We start from the raw sequence: 8,905 nt of genomic DNA on the forward strand, positions 1-8,905 counted from the left end.
CTCCGAAGGCTAAGGCAGTAGGATCCCTTGAGCCCAGGAGTTTGAGGTTGCTGTGAGCTAGGCTGATGCCACGGCACTCTAGCCTGGGCAACAGAGGCTTTTTTTTTTTTTTTTTTTGTCTCAAAAAAAAAAAGAAAAAAACAACCAGACTCCTACTATGCTCAAAAGGCTTTAAGACCAATAGGACTGTTTTCCAATGAGCGGATGACGCAATCGGCTAAGGCCGACTGGTCAAAAAAGGTAGCATTGAACTTCCTCATGCTCTTTCAATATGCACCTCTGAGACTTGTCTCTGCATCTGGGCACAGAGCAGGAAACTGAAGCAATTGCCTTCCTCTTTGTCACCAGAAATGAGACTAGAGAGAAGCCAACAGATATCTAATCCTCCCCCGTTCCTGATATCTTTACCCACTGAGACCCCTTCATTCCAGAATCCTTCATTCTTAATATATCAGTTCTGCAATTTCTCCAGCAGCACCTGAATGCAAGGGGGTGCTTTGATTTTGAAGCTGGGTGTGCCCATAAGCACAAGGTTTTTGCTCACAGTGTGGCTATAGAGCAATAAAAATAACTCTGCTTTATGCAAATTTTCAATAGTTTTTCTTTTTAAAATTTATTTTTATCTGGATGAATTTGAAAAGGGAAAATGCACGTTCCCCACCACGTGACAGATACACTGTGCTGCGCTAGCCTGGAGTGCTCAGCAAGGCTGTTACAAAGTAGATGAAGCAAGTGCCAAGATAAATACTGGGCCCAGCACTTTCCTGGGAACTCAGCACTTTCCTGCCTTGAAGGGGCCGGCTTAGACCAGCCCTGACTGCTTTGGAGCTGCCTTGGCTGTCCTGTAGTGCCCTTTTAGCTGACTGTAGCACTAAAATCCCCACCTTGTGGAGAACTGTAATATTATTAACATAACATGGGTGGTACTGACACTTCATGACATGTTTCTCTGTGAACAAGCAAAGATACATTTGTAACAGGGAATGACCTGGAAAAAAAAAGGCAAAAATATTGTTCGTCTCTTTAACACATCCTGCGCTCCTTTTGGAAAACCAAAGCCTGCATGCATCCCTGCACATCCCCAGGGGAGTGATTGGGAGGGGCAGGGCAAGTCATTTGTTATCTGTGCAACAAGAGGTGGCCCAGCCTGACCTGGTGAAGGGAGGTCCTGGGTAAAGGTCATGAGATTGTCTTCAGTGGAGATGGGATGATCAGAACCATCAACTGCCGGGCACGGTGGCTCACGCCTGTAATCCTAGCTCTCTGGGAGGCTGAGGCGGGCGGATTGCTCAAGGTCAGGAGTTCGAAACCAGCCTGAGCAAGAGTGAGACCCCGTCTCTACTATAAATAGAAAGAAATTAATTGGCCAACTAATATATATACAAAAAAAATATTAGCCGGGCATGGTGGCGAATGCCTGTAGTCCCAGCTACTTGGGAGGCTGAGGCAGCAGGATTGCTTGAGCCAGGAGTTTGAGGTTGCTGTGAGCTAGGCTGATGCCACGGCACTCACTCTAGCCTGGGCAACAAAGCAAGACTCTGTCTCAAAAAAAAAAAAAAAAAAAAAAAAAAAGAACCATCAACTGTAGTTAAACAGTAATTGCCTGAAGCTGAGAACCCATCCTATAAAAGCTCTGTTTCTGCTTATTATTAGGACGATAGCATTACAGACAGGAGTCTCCTTTCTGGCTCTTCTCTTTGGCTAGCAAAGTAACCACTTGTCCTCATTCTTCTCATTGGGCCTCTGGACAAGTCCTGAGCTTTCAGTAACATATTGTAAAAATTCTGCCTTACTCATTGAGAAGAGATTTAAAGTAACCCTACAGTAACCTTTAATAAACTCATTTAACTTGTCAAACTGGACTTGTCTGAGTCATTCTTTGGTCTCTCAGCTCCCTCTCAGCCTAGGGGGCAGCTTTTATATACTGTCCTGGGATTCTCCCAAAACATCCCCTTGCTCACTCCCTGTTTGTATGTGCACACAGAAAAAGGGCACACAAAGGCAGGCACAGTGGCTCATGCCTCTAATCCCAGCACTTTGAGAGGCTAATGTGGGAGGCTCGTTTGAGGCCAAGGGTTTGAGATCAGCTTGGGCAATATAGCAAGACCCCAGCTCTATAATACAAAAAATTTAAAAATTAGCTGGGTAGCATACCTGTAGTACCAGTTACTCAGGAGCCTGAAGTGGGAGGATAGCTTGAGACCAGGAATTTGAGGCTGCAGTGAGCTATAATCACGGCCACTACACTCCAGCCTGGGTAACAGAGTGAGACCTGTCTCTAAAAAATAAGATAAAACAAAATAAAAGGCACTCCAGCTAGGAAATAAGGTCAGAAGGGGAGATCAGAAGGAAGAAAATATTAACTATAAACCTGACTCCCACCAGAGCCTTAATTGGTCCAGGTAGCAGAAATATTAAGCAATCCTCTCATAAAATCATTGCATTTCACCTTTGATGTGGAGAAACCGTGCCTAGAATTCTGTCTCTATGACCTAGCCAACTCTTACCATTGTACTGATACAAATTTATGTGCAAGGGGGTGCTTCAATCAATATGATCCTTTTCTTACCATTTTAATATTGGCCAGAGCTGAAACAAAATACTGAAGCTAAAATGTTATTGTAAAGTTTTCTGGCGGCAAAAGAAATGGGGGAGGGGGACAAACAACGTGGCTTTATTGAGTGCTCCCGGGCAAGGTTCGCAGATCCCAAGAGAGGGGGAGGCCTGAGAAGTCACACCTGTTTGAAACAGCGGGAGGCTTTTATACCGTTTTAAGTGGGCTGAGGACTTTTGGTGGGAAGAGCTGGGGTTTTTCCACTGTGACCTTTGGTGGTCATTGAGAAATAGAAGGGGCTGGCCATGTTTGTGGAATCCAGGAGCTAAAACTTTCTTATCTCAGTGGATATCTAGGTGTGGTTGTTCTCAGCAGGGCCTGGCAGTTGTCTTTGGGGGGTTTGGTTTTGTGAGCCTTTTCTTTTTTGATCTGGGGAGGGGAGGGGGACCCACCACCAGCCTTACAGTTATCTGTTTTCACTCTTGTTTAAAAGTTTAGAATACTTCTCCATCCTTCTTTCCTATGCCCAATAGAATAATAAAATGTGGCAACAGATTTCTTAACAAAGATGATGGACATTCTAGAACCCACCTGCAACTTGGTACTTTGAAATTGTGCCACTTGGGAGATATGATTGAACTGGAGTGTTTCTTAGGCTCAGAAACTATGTTTTCATCAGCTTTATTTTAAGTAACTATTCATCTTACAGTTGGAGTGGGATAATAGAGCAGTCAATTGATTTATTTCATTAATTTCTCATTGTTAATCTTTGTGAACAGAAATAAATTTGGAAGTTCTTTTAAAGTGCATAAAGAAGAGATAAAATTTAAAAATCTGAAACTATGAAAAACCCAACCTAAGAGGTAGCTTTAAAGATGTTTATCTAGTGCACATTCAAACATGCAAATGAATTAAGAATTTTCACATGAAAAGTGAATTAATCGCAGAGAGTTTTCTTCTCCAATTATGCTTTTTCGAACATTTGAAACTTCAAATACTCCAGGAAAATGTATGAATCTACTAATATGTGGAAGAAATAACTAATTAGTGCAGGAACAGTTTGGAGATGATTTTAGTACTTATCAGTCTAAATCATCAGAGAAATCATATCTGTAATTAGAACAGGGAAAGTATAATACAGTTGATTCTTATTATTCAACGTCAGTATGTTCAATAAAGTCACCAAGAACACTGAATTAGCAAATACCAAATCACTACTTTTAAGGAAATACAGGATTAGATTCCCCCAAGTCTCTGGTCACATTTTTTTTATCAACTGATAACTTTGTTTTATGAGTATTTCTGTTGAGGGACACCTTATCTAATATACACTGTTGACTCATTAACATTGGTCTCACAACTAGCAGTGCTCTAACTCATGCTTGAACAAACCTTATCTAATAAATGTATTTTCTCCATTAGACACTTCACAGTTTCCTTGTACTTAGGGACATTGGATAGCGCTTCAGAACTACATTTGGGGGCCATTTTAAACAGCAAAATTACCAACAAAAAGCACAGAACTGTGAAAAATGAGGCACTAAATAGACTGTGTTAAGGATGCTTTTTTATAGTATGAGAGGTGAAACAAGAAGGCAGAATGCTGTCTTGTTTGACCACAGCTGGGCATGAGTGTATCGTGTGACTCAAATTTTTTGCTGTTCTGTGCATGTGTGTCTTCAAATGACGGCAAAAGCACCACAAGATTGATTTGGGGGTTCCAAATAAATTTTAGCAAGTAGGCAAATTTGCAAATACAGACTCCACAAATAATGAGGATCTACCGTATGAAGAATTGTTAGGAGTGGATTGGAATAATGAGAGATTGAGTAGTAAGAACTCCAAAGAGTATAAAAACAGTAGATATAAAGAACAGCCACTACCCCTATGACTGAGATAGGACACCCAAAGAACCACCTCCCCTCGCCCCAGGGCTGAGATCCAGGCCATATTGGGAGGGCACAGCCCTGGTTCACTGAATGGCAAAGACGACAGTTGCTGTGGTACTCTGCCAGCGGGTGGAACTTGCTGGAAATCTGCCCTTTGGAACTTGTAGGAAATCTGCCCTCTGGGGTAAACTTCTCATGAGAAAGTGTCTCACTAAAGGTGCAAAACCTCCAGAGGGGAGTGCCAGGGGAAGCTGCTAGCCAGAATATGTATGTATGTTGCAGGAGCTGGTCTCTGGAGAAGCCATTAGCAGGAACCAGGAAGCAAAACACTTTCCTCCTGCAAAACGTATCTCCAGCGCCCTCTACCGACAAAACTTAAATTAACACGGTGTCCCCCCACCCCCGCAAAAGGGCCCAATTCTATTTTTACTCAGCAGACAAAAGTGATGGATTTGGAGCTGGGAGATAATAAATCAATAATTGGCATAGTATATAAATGTTTTTTAAAAAATAATTCTACAAGTATGAAAAACAAAAAAGTCTAAGAAAACATCTTTTTTTTTTTTTTTTTTTGAGACAGAGTCTCACTTTGTTGCCCAGGCTAGAGTGAGTGCCGTGGCGTCAGCCTAGCTCACAGCAACCTCAATCTCCCGGGCTCAGCGATCCTACTGCCTCAGCCTCCCGAGTAGCTGGGACTACAGGCATGCGCCACCATGCCCGGCTAATTTTTTGTATATATATATTTTTAGTTGGTCAATTAATTTATTTCTATTTTTGGTAGAGATGGGGTCTCGCTCAGGCTGGTTTCGAACTCCTGACCTTGAGCAATCCGCCCGCCTTGGCCTCCCAAAGTGCTAGGATTACAGGCTTGAGCCACCACGCCCGGCCTGAGAAAACATCTTGAGAGTCAACCACTATTTCTATTTTTGATGAAATTTTTATAGTCTTTTTCATGCATGTATATAATTTTTCCTTTTCTAAAAAGCAAAATAGGCTCCTATTATACAGGCTGTATGCTTACCAACCTTTTTGAGTTAACAATATGTCATCTTTCCATGTTTATAAGTATCTACTTTGCTATTTTTAAAGGTTGTGTCAACAATTTTATAGAAGTACCATTATTTAACCAATTCTGTATTATATCATTGGATATATAGTTTGTTTTCAATTTTTTACCATTATAAGCAATGCTGCTATGGGCACAGTTATCGTTAAGTCTTTAACTTAATTACATCTTTAGTTTACATTTCTGGGGACAGAATTTTAGGGACAAAATGTAGGTGTCCCTAAAGGATCCTATACAAAGGATAGGTATATTTTAAGTTTTCTGTTAATGAATGACCCATTCCATTCAGTTCAATGCAATTGAAATGTATGAAAGGTTTCATAATCTAAAAATTCTACCATCAATGCATGAGAGTATTTATTTTCTTCTATACTAACACTGTATATTAATTATTCTTTTTAAAGAACTTTGCTAATTATAAGCAAAGATGCTATCTCACTCTGTTTTTGCATTTCTTTGATTACTAGTAATGTTGAACTTTTTTTCATGTTTGTTGACTATTTGTACATGTTTTTCTTTTTTTATTTTCTGTTAATGCATTTGCTCATTCACCTTTAGGGCACACAGTTTTAGAAAAGGCTGGGTAGTTTCATAAAATATAAATAAGTCTGAAACAAACATAAATCAAATTGTGGTTTAAAATGTTAATAAAAATTATTATTTTTATGTGACTGCATCAATCTTAACATACCTGCCTCAGATTTTCCAAGACTTCATGCCCAAACCTACTCCTATAATAATTAGATGGTAGTAGAGTCTGTGACTTGCCAGAACTGCTAAAATATCAAAGAAAAGTCCTTTGAGTACCAGAAAAGTGTCAATAGGAATGTTTTCATCAAGGTCTTGAAAATAATAAATCAGCAAATCACTGGTTGTATTGGTTGGTTTTGCTTACTTCTATTTCCAGCTAATTATCACTGAACACAATTTTCGATATTTTAGAATAGAGATTTTAAGTTGACAACCAAAGAATGGATTCATTCATAATTTACTTTCTATTCCTTTATCCTGCTTTATTTTCCTGTGGTATTTACAAGTAATTAATATTATATTATATAGCTACTTGTTATCTTTCCATTCCAATAGGATATAAGAGGCACAAAAGGCAAAGGCTTAATCTCTTTAGTCACTGTTGTATTCCCAATTTCTAAAATACTGCCTGGTATATAATGCACCTTCAGAAAATATTTGTTGAATCAATTCATTGACTAATTACACACTGAATCCCCACTGCGTTCTAGACTCTGGGCTAACTAGCCTTGGGAGGTAAATTGCCTCTTGGCCCATGGAGTGTCTTTAAAATATGATACTCATTAAAACCAGATTGAAAACAATGGAAATGTTTGGAAAATAAAATTTGCACACTGTGCCAGTATGTGGAATCATTATTCATTTCTTCTACAGCTACTTTTTGAGAGTCTATCTGCTAGGCATTGGGGACACAGTAAAATGAAAGACAAAATCTGTCCCTGCAGAAATGGCATTTATAATCTATCATGAGAGACAGACATTAAACAACTAATTAATTAATTATAACTGTGCTAAGTACATTGAAGGAGAAATATACCCATAAACACTTATGACAGTTCCCTGAGAAAATGATACTTTAAACTTCTACCAAAGGGATTAGAAGTTACACAAGACAAAGGGGAAGAAAAATCAGAAGGGTCTCATCAAAGAAAACAGCTTGTCAGGACGGATCTTGCTTGCTGTATTGGAAGAAAGAAAAGAAGGTGACAACAGAGACCAAAGTAGACAGAGGCCATGCCATACTGTGGGCCATGTGAACCGTACCTGCTGTATTCTGTGAACAGCTGAAGTTCTTTTAAACAAAGGATCTGATTTCTACATTTAGCAGATGACTCTGGTTTCTGTATTAAGAATGGTTTGGCTACAGAGACCGATTATATGTGGCAGTAGTCAAGGCGGTGGCAACAGAAATAGAGATAGTGTTTAGGGATGCACGTTTGGGTGATAAAACTACAAAGATAATGTAAGGAATGATTACCATAAAGATTAGAAAGTGATTATTCTTTGTTGAGGGGGACCTGGCATTGTGTTTGGGGGGGGATGTTTGAGAGGGTTCCTTTCCTGGGTGTGTGTGTATGTGTGGGCGAGTGATTATAGGTATTAGTCAATGATAATTCATTTATGCTGTTTTGTATGCTTTAACAATAAAAATATTGTGGTTTTTTTTTTCCCCCTTAATGACTATATTAGTGAACTTTGTGTCACCAATGAAGCAAGATAAGAAACAAGTGGTCTCAGGGTCGCCACCTTGAGTTGCCTTTAGGGATTGCAGACTTCTCTGAAATTGCTCGGTATGGTTTAAGAAACGATTGAAATCTATTTCTTACAGGCAATTTACTTTAAAATTTTAATTTATAAGAGAAATGCATGCACATGATATAAATTCAAACGGTGCATAAAAATATAAAATGGAATATTGTCATTTTTTCGCCTCATCTTCATCCTCTAATCCTGAGGTCCCCACTTCTGGGCTGGGGACCAGGGCCAGTCTTAGGCCTATTAGGAGCCAGGCCACACAGCAGGAGGTGAGTGGCAGTAAGCGAAGCTTCATCCGTATTTACAGCCATTCCTCATCCTTCCCATCACTCTGCCTGAGCTCCATCTCCTGTCAGATCAGGGGTGGCATTAGATTCTCGTATGGAGCATGAACCCCGCCCTAAATTATGCGTGGAAGGGACCTAGGCTGTGAGCTCCTTGTAGAATCTAATGCCTGATGATCTGGAGTGGAGCTGAGGCGGTGATGCTAGCACTGGGGAGCGGCTGCAAACACAGATTATCATTAGCAGAGAGGTTTTTTTTTTTTTTTTTTTAAGACTGCAAGAGTTAAAGTTTAATTCACACGGATTAGCTTTCTGTCAAAGGAAAACATTATGTGACAATTCACACTTGAACACCTGGTATAACACAAACTTCCACTCTATCTGGCACAGACATATTCAACATGCTATATTAAGTATAATTTCTATTTTATTTTTTTCCAATGGATAGTTTTTCTTCAGTCCTCAAGGACTCAACTCCTTACAAAGGCTTTGGTGGAGGTCTTGGGGCAGCACCCGCAGGTCTAAATCTGGGTGGGGGTGTACGGTCCTTGCGGGCTTCCCGAGAACGATTCATGACTACCTTGCTGTGAATGGCACAACTCACACAGTAATGAAGCTTCATGTACAGCTTGGGAAGCACATAGGCATCGAAGACACTTGCTTCAGAATTGTCCCTGACAGCTGCGGCCTCCACTATGTTCGGAATGAGGAACTTCTTTATGGCCTTGTCGTTAGGCACGCATTGGGCAGAGTTCGTGCAGTGAATAGGCTGCACATGGCCACAACCCTTTTTGGCACTGCCGTTGTTCCTTCTTTTCTTTGTCAT

The 8,905-nt window shown here is 40.2% G+C and overlaps 1 pseudogene; it reads right to left on the minus strand.

Moving 5' to 3' along the window:
- Positions 1-8,557: 8,557 nt before the first annotated feature.
- Positions 8,558-8,905, minus strand: LOC105885329 (small ribosomal subunit protein eS26 pseudogene; annotated as a pseudogene).

This window comes from Microcebus murinus, chromosome 19 (genome assembly GCF_040939455.1).
Source record: "Microcebus murinus isolate Inina chromosome 19, M.murinus_Inina_mat1.0, whole genome shotgun sequence".
NCBI classification, from domain to species: domain Eukaryota; kingdom Metazoa; phylum Chordata; class Mammalia; order Primates; family Cheirogaleidae; genus Microcebus; species Microcebus murinus.